General features: G+C 46.6%; 1 long non-coding RNA gene across 1 annotated transcript; it reads right to left on the bottom strand.

Moving 5' to 3' along the window:
- Window positions 1-2,854: 2,854 nt before the first annotated feature.
- On the bottom strand, window positions 2,855-7,729 carry LOC106696103. Its single transcript, XR_002827870.1, has 3 exons — window positions 7,634-7,729; window positions 7,104-7,181; window positions 2,855-3,281 (listed from the first exon to the last, which is right to left on the bottom strand). It is a non-coding gene; the product is annotated as an uncharacterized LOC106696103 (long non-coding RNA).
- Window positions 7,730-10,138: the final 2,409 nt, after the last annotated feature.

The following is a 10,138-nucleotide window of genomic DNA, read 5'->3' on the forward strand; positions in this document are numbered from 1 at the left end:
GCTCTGGGCGATGGCTCGCTGGCCCCTGATCCAAAACACAGGCTTCACTACAATTGCACTCTCAGCACTTTGAGAACCGGGTGGATACCAAGAATTACTCAGCGGTGCCTCCGGTCACTTCTGCTAGCAACACAGAATTTGGTCTGTATCTATTACAACAAAACAAAGGGAAGTACACATTGAACCAGAAGGAATCACAGAAAAGTTGTCAGAATAATACTTGATGTTCATGATGATTGTGGTATGATAGCTTCAAGGACGTTTTGAACATTTGTCTGCTGTCGTCTATTTGCTGTATATGCTGAAATTTTTGTATTCCATTTGGTATTTTTATAGTCTAGGAGAATATTTTCTGAGACCAGTTTTAGATGTGCTCTGATTCCCTTGTAATAGTCCATTTGCTGCCCCTGGTTGGTGTTCAGAAGGGAGCCAGAAGCTGACGACAGGGACTTTCTTCCAATAAAACGAATTATGGCTTATTCCCTTGGACAAGCTGTAGAATTGGATCAACTTTTAAACCCTTTTTGTGAGTTTCGAAAGGTAAATTCTAACTGATTTTTAAGTACGTTTTTGGAAGAGCTTTGGTACTAGATAGTTAAATAATCTTTATAAGGTATTTTATATATTAGAAGCAGTGATTGAATCTGTGGTTTCTGAACTCATGGTGCTAGTTCTGTGCGAAGAGATGTCACGTGCAAGTGAGGTTCTCCAGTGTCATTGATATCCCCATCATTTCTCTTTGTTTTTACCCAGTGTTGCATTTAGATACATGTTTCTATGAATAAATTTTGATGAATACTTGTACGTACCACTAACGGTTTGTACCTCTAAGTCACTGTGGTTCTTTTCAAGTGAGTGCCAATATTTTTAAAATGTATCCTCTTTTTTTTTTTTGTATAAATGAAAATGTGCTAAATTAGAAAACTCTACAGCACATGTGGGGAAGGGAGGGCCAGGCCCTGTGGTGCGCTGTGGCCACTGACAGGCTGCGCAGGGCCCAGCAGGGACAACGGAAAGGGACGTTCCGCTTCCTTCTCTCAGGGCAGCAGCGAGCTCGCTGGGCCAGGAGGACGCGTCCCAGCTGGTGGCCTAGGGCTGGGTGAACATTTATCTTACCTGCTTCTATTGCTGACCATCTTGTGTTGTCTCTGGAGTATTTAAAGCCTAAACAGGTGTTTTTTTTCTCTCTCTCGCAGTATTTGAATTAGAGCTGCTAAACACATAGAACATAGAATTGAATCAGAAGATGTTTTAAAAATTAATTTGCAACACCTGTTGGTAAAGGTAAATATTTTGGATAAGAGCCCACATAGAAAGTGTCGTAGATACAGGTTTTGCCTCGGTGATGAGAAAAACCACCTTTGAGGGAAAACAGCTTTGTTTTCCTGAATTGTTGCCAAGGCCTTTTACAACATGGCAGCCCTATATTAACTAATATAAGCGGACACTTAGGTAAGAACTTGAGCTTAGGACGACCACCGTCAGTTCCCGCTTTACTTTTCCAGGGCTCCTCTTACCATAACCGCTTAGAGTTACACCTGCAAAGAGTCCGTGGCCTCCGCCCCAGCCGCCTTATAGGTTATAGGTGTTTCTTCCGCTGTTCTCTGTCTCCTGCTGCACGTGACCCGGTGGAGGACTGCCATTCCCCCAGCTCAGTTGCACCCCCCTAACTGGGATCTGTAAGTAATAAATCTTGTGACGACTTCCTTTGTGTGGATGTATTGAAACTGCGCCTTCAATCAAAATGGTCCGTGGGTGGGTTTCACTTCCCCAAAGTGAGCTCTTGGATGCTGGGGGAGCTACCTGCTGCCTCCGTGCGGGTGGCTTGTGCTTCCTTATTCAACAGATCACAATCTGTGTGTCCTTCCCCACCGCCCCCCTAGATTTTTAAATTTTTACCTTTTAAATTACGGTTCACATACAATATTACACTAGTTTCAGGTATACAACATAGTGACGAGACATTTATATTCTATTCTTTTTTATTTTTAATATATTTTTATTGATTTCAGAGGAAGGGAGAGGAGAGAGAGAGAGAGAGAAACATTAATGATAAGAGAGAATCATTGATCGGCTGCCTCGTGTATGCCCCACACTGGGGATCAAGCCCATAACCCAAGCATGTGCCCTGACCGGGAATTGAACCGTGACCTCCTGGTTCATAGGTCGATGCTCAACCACTGAGCTACCGTGGCTGGGCTATACTATTCTTAATATACCAGCTCCAGCTTCTCAACACAGCCTCCCAAGACACTGTATGTGCACAGCATTAAAATATCTTCCTTCAGATCAAGTTCTAAGACATTTCATTCCATAAACAAACACTGAGCATTGAGCTGAGCTGAATGGATTTCATTCTTGGTGTCTGGGCAATAGGCTCAGTGGCTTAGTTCATAGCAAGTGTGTGTACGTTGGTATATTCAGCTTCCTGTTTTTTATGATTAAAATTAACACAATGCACATTGGAAAACAATCAAATAATACTGAAAACTTCGAAGTGAAATTCTCTTCTAATCCCTCCTCCAGAGGGAACACTGTGAGACCCTGGCAGGTATTCTTACAGAAATTTTCCATGCAGATGCAGAAATGTATAATTTTTAAATAGGAATCATTTAATATATATTCTATGACTTGCTTTCCTTAACAATATTTTTATCTGGTTGTTTCCTTTAATAATGTGCCTTAGGCATGTTTCTCATTAACTTGCTTCTCTTAATCTGTCTGGGAGATATTTCTACATTGAGATAGATTATAGATAGATAGATAGATAGATAGATAGAGAATAAGCTCTTTTTATAGCCACTATATAATATTTCATGATAGAGATGAAACATTTTTAAAATCTTTAAAGATGTATGAAATTGAAACTTAACACCAAGGCACCAAAACAGGATGACAAGGCTTTTGATCAAAGTTACACTGAACAAAGCAGAGGCCAGCAAATGTATGTGTTGATTTTCTAGCTTAACTGAGCAGTTAACCCTTTTCCAGTGTAGCTATAGGTATTAACTAATATAAGCGGTGTATTTCTCTAATTTCACTAGTAAACAGAATCGAAGAACTTAATCTGAGATTGCTATTAAGCCTTTTTGAGGATCTTTCCAGCTATAGCAGAATTAGGCTTTTGAAAGAGTTGAGGGATTCCCTTCTGTAGAGCTCACAGAGACTGATGCAGGAGCTGCAGGGATGCAGGCTTCTGTTTCTCTGAGTCTTCAGGAAGCCTTCAGAACAGACTGAGCAGCCCAGGCCATGGTGGCTGTACCTGGTGTGTTTAAACACAACTGCAGGAGAAAGCAGAAAACAGGTGGGGGTTACACTGCAATCCTGGCTTTGATAGTGGCTGGCACAGAGTTCTGGCCTGGGCATCAGTCAGCTCCCGCTGCTCAAGGCCACTGGCCTGAGTGTTGGGGTTATACGCCTGCAGAGTGGCTGCCCAGTGGCCAGCTCAGGTGACTAATAATAGCTTCTGTTTAAGAGGAACCAGCTTAATTCACCAGAGTGGCTGGCCAGGCCTTCCTGGTCTCTAGAGCTGAGAGTGGCCTTGAGGAGGAGGAGAAGGTATGTCCCTGAGGGGCCAGCATGGAGCTGCAGAGCTCCAGCCCCTGACAGAGTGATGGCTGGAGGTAGGAAAGGCATGTCTATCAATCTAAACAACTTTCTGAGGAAGGTCCTGTTACCCCTAATACAAATGAGGGAACCAGCTCAGAGGCGTGAAGTCACTTTTCTAAAGGAAAAGTCAAAGCCCAGAGAGTAACGCAAATTTATTAATCTTCCCAATAGCCCTGAAAGATACCGTATTTGCTGGTGAATATCAATGAATATTAAAACACTAGAGGCCCGGTGCACAAAAATTTGTGCACTTGGGGTAGGGGGGGGATCCCCTCAGCCCGGCCTGTGCCCTCTCGCAGTCTGGGACCCCTCGGGGGATGACCACCTGCTGGTTTAGGCCCGCTCCCTGGGGGATTGGGCCTAAGCTGGCAGTAAGACATCCCTCTGGCAGCCCGGGAGCCCTCGGGGGATGCCCACTTGCAAGCAGGGAGCAGGCCTAAGCCGCAGTCGGACATCCTTAGCGCTGCTGAGGAGGTTGGAAAGGCTCCCACCACCACCGCTGTACTGGCAGCTGTCAGCCTGGCTTGTGACTGAGCAGAGCTCCCCCTGTGGGAGCGCACTGACCACCAGGGGGCAGCTCCTGCATTGAGCATCTGCCCCCTGGTGGTCAGTGTGTATCATAGTGACCAGTCTTTCTGCTGTTAGGGTCAGTTTGCATATTACCCTTTTATTATATAGGATAGAGGCCTGGTGCACAGGTGGGGGCTGGCTGGTTTGCCCTGAAGGGTGTCCCAGATCAGGGTGGGGGTCCCGCTGGGGTGCCTGGCCAGCCTGGGTGAGGGGCTGATGGCTGTTTGCAGGCTGGTTAAGCCCCGCCCCAGTGGGGACCCTCACCTCATGGAGGTTTGGCCAGCCTGAGTGAGGAGCTGATGGCTGTTTTCAGGCTGGCCACACCACCTTTAGGGTGGGGGGTTCCCACTGGGGTGCCTGGCCAGTCTGGGTGAGGGGCTGAGGGCTGTTTTCAGGCTGGCCAAGCCCCCCAGCAACGGAAGCTCCCAGTCTCTCCTTTTTTCTTTTTTCTTCTGGGATTTATTTACCTTCTATCATTGAAACTTTGTTGCTTTGAGTGGAGCTCAGAGCCGGCCGCGGGAAGCTTGGCTTCCTCCATCATTGGGGCAACCAAGCCTCCTGCTTGCTCCAGCTCCATGGCTGCCAGCCGCCATCTTGGTTGGGTTAATTTGCATATAGTCACTCTGATTGGCTGGTGGGCATGGCTTAAGGCATAGTGAAGGTATGGTCAATTTGCATGTTTGTCTTTTATTAGTATAGATAGTAGGGTTGCAACAGTTATAAATTTAAAACTAAATGGTTAGGACAATATCCTTACCCTGCTTCTTAATGTCAGTGGTTGTGTTTTCTTTTTTAAATATATTTTTATTGATTTCAGAGAGGAAGGGAGAGGGAGAGAGAGATAGCAACATCAGTGATGAGAGAATCATTGATCAGCTGCCTCCTGCACGCCTCCCTATTGGGGATTGAGCCACAACCCGGGCATGTGCCCTTGACCAGAATTGAACCAGGGACTCTTCAGTCTGCAGACCGACACTCTATCCACTGAGCCAAACCAGCTAGGGCAGTGGTTGCTGTTTTTAAGAAAAAACTTAATATGTAAATCTAGCCTTTGCAGTGCTGTTATATTATATTCAGCCACTAGAGGGCAGCATTAAATATAATTTTTTAGCCTTCAGGACCCAGTCTTCCATTGTAAAGGAGGTAGGGTAGTTTTGTGATGTGTTTAATAGAGCGACCAGTCATCTCAGTTTGTCTGGGGCTGAGGGATGAAGGAGTTCCAGTGCTAAAAATACAAAAGTTCCTGACAAACTGGGTCAAGTTGATGACTTTAGGGTTGACATGCATTAGATGCCACTGTTAGACTTTCTAGAAATGGGGAAGCTTGATGGAGTGACTAATCTGAGGTTTCACATAGCTAACTAGTATGCATCAGAGCTGGGACTCAAAGCTGTTGTCCATTAACTTGAAGGACCATATTCTTTTTTTTTTAATTTATTGATTTTTTTACAGAGAGGAAGGGAGAGAGATAGAGAGTTAGAAACATCGATGAGAGAGAAACATCGATCAGCTGCCTCCTGCACACTCCCTACTGGAGATGTGCCCACAACCAAAGTACATGCCCCTGACCAGAATCGAACCCGGGACCCTTCAGTCCGCAGGCCGATGCTCTATCCCAGGGGTGGGCAAACTTTTTGACTCGAGGGCCACAATGGGTTCTTAAACTGGACCGGAGGGCCGGAACAAAAGCATGGATGGAGTGTTTGTGTGAACTAATATAAATTCAAAGTAAACATCATTACAAAAAAGGGTATGGTCTTTTTTTTTTTTTTAGTTTTATTCATTTCAAACGGGCCGGATCTGGCCCGCGGGCCGTAGTTTGCCCACGGCTGCTCTATCCACTGAGCCAAACAGGCTACAGCGAAGGACCATATTCTTAAGCAAGATATGAAAATGCCTCTCTGAACCATTTGGGACTGTTTGGTCACGTGCAACATCTGAAACCATGGATAATACTGCATCCTATATACTAGTATATTCCTACACATTCAGACCTATGATAAAGTTTAACTTATAAATTATGCACAGCAAGAGATTAACAATAACTAATAGAACAATTATAGCAATATACTACTATAATAAAAGTTATGTGAATGTGGTCTCTCTCAAACATGTAATTTTAAAAAAATTTCCACCCACAAATGTAATGCCTTTTCCATCTTAACTAAGCACTTATCATGCACTGTGCCTTCAACTTTTGAGTTTGAGGTGTGACTGTGAAACTAGCATGAATTTCTTTATTACCAGAGATCTTAGTAACCTCAGCATACAATTTTTTTTCTTTCCTTATTAAGTCGAGAACTTCCACCTTTTCACTGAAAGGAAGTATTTTACGGCTTCTCTTTGGCATATCTGAATTGCCAGCATCACCACTCATGCACTTTGGGGTCATTATAAAATAAAATAAGGGTGACTTGAACACAAGTACTGTGATACCACGACAGTCCATCTGATAACCGAGATTACAGGCGAGTAGTGGATACACTGGACAAAGGGATGACTCATATCTTGGGTGAGATGGAGCAGGATGGGGAGAAATTTCACCATATCACTCAAAACAGTGGGACATTTAAAACATATAAATCTTTTATTTCCTGAATTTTCCCTTTAATATTTTTGGACCATGGCTGACCATGGGTAACAGAAACTGGAAAGTGAAACCATGGATAAGTAGGAGACTCCTGTACCATTATAGTAAACATTTCTCACAGGGCCAAATTTAAGGATGTATGATGGCTTACTAATACATACTAAATATATACTCAATATTTCTCTCCAACATATATAGGTTGTACATTTGTGTCAGCACAAATGAAACCATGCTACTCCTTGTTCAAAATCCTTGGCCCTCCACTGCCTTCTAGAGAAAATTCGTGCTCCTTCAGCTGACTCACAAGGCCCTTCATGACCTGGCTCCCACTTACCTCTGCAGCTTCATTACATGCAATAGTACAACGCTGAAGGGGCTGTACTGAGACGGCAGTGTTGCATTTCTTGCACGCCTGGGAGAGAGAAAAGTGAGTGTCAGTGTCATCACATGGCATATCAGATTTGCAGACTCTCTGAAGGGGACAGCCACAGTGACCTCAGTAATATGTTAGGGTCACAGCGCACCCCTGCCTAAACCAACAACAGCTTTACAATGTCAGGGGATAGCGCCCATCTCTACAGTCTGTGTCTCAAGGGTCCTTTCAAGGTCATAGCCTTGTTCATGGGTGACTCTGCACTCTCGAGGCCCCGGAATTTGGGTGTGTCTCCCCTCAGCCTATGCTACCAAAATTTCGGCTCAGATGCCTCTTCTGACAGTAACACGATGCCGCTAGGTCCTGCATCTCAGTTATCACATGCCGCTGTAATTGCCCAATTATACTAGTAACTGGCCAATGTAATTGACAGGCACCCAAGTCCATCTGTCACATTCCACCCCTGGTCCCCTCCCCACCGGACAAGGAACCTGAAGAGCAGACGGTCCGAGGCCGGGCGGGCTTGGACGCACAGGTCTCTTCCCTTTCCCTTGCCCCCTGCCACACGCCCCAGAGCAATAGAATCCCGGCTGTGAAAACGGAATGCGCATGCGCAATGAACAGCATGAACTACGACTCCCAGAATCCTCTTGACCGAGACTCCATTTCCCAGAACTCTCCTGGAGTCCCTACTCCGGAACTGCGCTCTTTTTTCCAAGACGGAAAATGAGGCAAACCTTGCAGCAGAGGCGGATTCTGAAGGCGTAGGACGCTGCGAGGTGCCGCGGCCTATTTGCCTCCAGGGGTCGTGCTTGAGTCAGAGAGACGCGAGCTCCGGGAAAAGGACCGGCCGCAGCCCTTCCCGCGCGTCGCTGCGCGATGTCCTGGTTCCCTCCGCCGCGCCAGCCGCCCGCAGTCGGTCTGCTGCTCCGGCCTCGTGGGCCTGAAGCCGCTGCAAACTCTCTGCCCACCTCCAGGCGTCTCTGGAGACAGAGGCCAAGAGCTCATGCACATATTTCCTGGGACCCCCTGTTCCCAGCCCCGCATTGCCTGTTTCCCAGTGGGAAGAAGTGAAGACCTTGGCCCTTAGGGCATGACCCACAGGGCTCCGCGTGAGTCCCTCAGTTCTTCTGCCACTTGCAGCCATGGCCGCAGGAGCGGGAGCCGTGGGGTGGGGCGGTGTGGACAGAAGCGGGGAGGGGGGAGCTCTATGGCTCCTGTGACACAGGCCGATGGCTTTATCCAGCCCGTCCGCTGCGTTTCAGAGGCCTGGGTCCCGGAGAAAGCCTCCTTCCTCAGACCCCGGCAGCGCCTGGGGTCCTCCTGCCTGTTTCTCATTCCCCCTCAGAGGCCGCTTAGGTCACCGACCTGGAAATGAGCAACTGGGACTGGGATGGACACAGGGAGCCTGGAGCATCGGGAGGAAGGAGCGGACTGAGAGGGAACCACTGCAGGGCATTTGGGCTGAAAGTTACCGGGTCAAAAGAGGAGGGTTCGGGCCCCGGGTGCAGGAGGGAGGGGATGTGACCTGTCATCACTGTGGATCTCAGAGGGAAGAAATATGTGCATCGCTAGGCAGGCAGCGGATGCACACACCTTTCAGAGCTCTGTCTTTATGAGAGACAGGAGTCAGTCCTGTAGTTTTGTTCCGGACATTTTCAGTGCAGTCAACACTTGCCCGTGGGCCTGTGGAGTTACAACCACTTCCCCCGCCTTCTGCTAGTAATCCCAAGTTTCTCAACATTGCCACGCTCCTCCGTGCTAGCGGTGGAGGTCCCAGGGGCCCTTTCAGGGGATCTGCAAGGTTAAAACTGTTTCACAGTAATGCAAAGATTTATTTGCATTTTTCGTTGTATTGACATTTACGTTTAAAATGGTGTGTACCCCCCTCCCCAATAGGGGGCGTGCAGGAAGCAGACAATTGATGTTTCTCATCAATGTTCTCTCTCTCTCTCCCTCTCTCTGAAATCAATAAAAATGTATTTTTAAAAAATAATAAAATGGGCCCTAACCGGTTTGGCTCGGTGGATAGAGCATCGGCCTGTGGACTGAAGGGTCCCAGGTTTGATTCCAGTCAAGGGCATGTACCTTGGTTGTGGGCGTATCCCCAGTGGGGGGTGTGCAGGAGGCAGCTGATTGATGTTTCTCTCTCATCGGTGTTTCTAACTCTCTATCCCTCTCCCCTCCTCTCTGTAAAATATCAATAAAATATATTTAATAATAATAATAATAAAATGGTATGTAGGCCCTGGTGGGGTAGCTCAGATGGTTAGAGCACTGTCCTGATATACTAAAGTTGGGTTCAATCCCCAGTCAGGGCACATACAAGAATCAACCAATGAATGCATTAATAAGTGGAACAACAAATCTCCCTCTCTCTCTCTCAATAAATTAAGAAAACTTTTTAAATAAAATGGTGTGTAAAACTGCTGGCACCTTGGCATGAATCAAGGCAAGGGCATTGAGCTATATTTGCAGTTACTGTGTTTTTCACCAATGCTCTTGGAGGGAGGGAGAGCCAATTTCACTTAAGAATGTCCTTAGTGAAGCTGTTAAAAGTAGTCATTATACTAAATTTTGAACCTTGAGTACACGTCCTTCCATATTCTGTGTGGCAGGATGAAACATAGGCGTAAAGCGAGTCTGCTGCAGACCAGTGTTCTATATTTGTCTTGAGGAAAAGTGCTGGGAAAAGCAACCGCATATGCAGTCTTTCAACCCCTGTACAGTTGCATAAGAATATGCCTTGTGCCTAGAGCATTTCCTTACCAAGAAAAAGGGCTCTCACAGCCCGTGCTGGCCACCTCTCTTTGGGGACATCTTTCCCTGTTCTGGACTTGATGTGCACTTCCTCCTTCTGCTAAAGCATGTGTGTCATATGGCACCTGACCAGCCCTATGGCTCTATCTGTTCCTAGTAGGGAAGGAAGGGGGGGGGTCCTTTAGTTGCAGCCAAAGAGGCGTACATGCAGTGCATGCATGCTGGCCATGGGGGAA

Source organism: Myotis lucifugus, unplaced genomic scaffold, assembly GCF_000147115.1.
Source record: "Myotis lucifugus unplaced genomic scaffold, Myoluc2.0 scaffold_8, whole genome shotgun sequence".
In the NCBI taxonomy this organism is placed as follows: Eukaryota; Metazoa; Chordata; class Mammalia; order Chiroptera; family Vespertilionidae; genus Myotis; species Myotis lucifugus.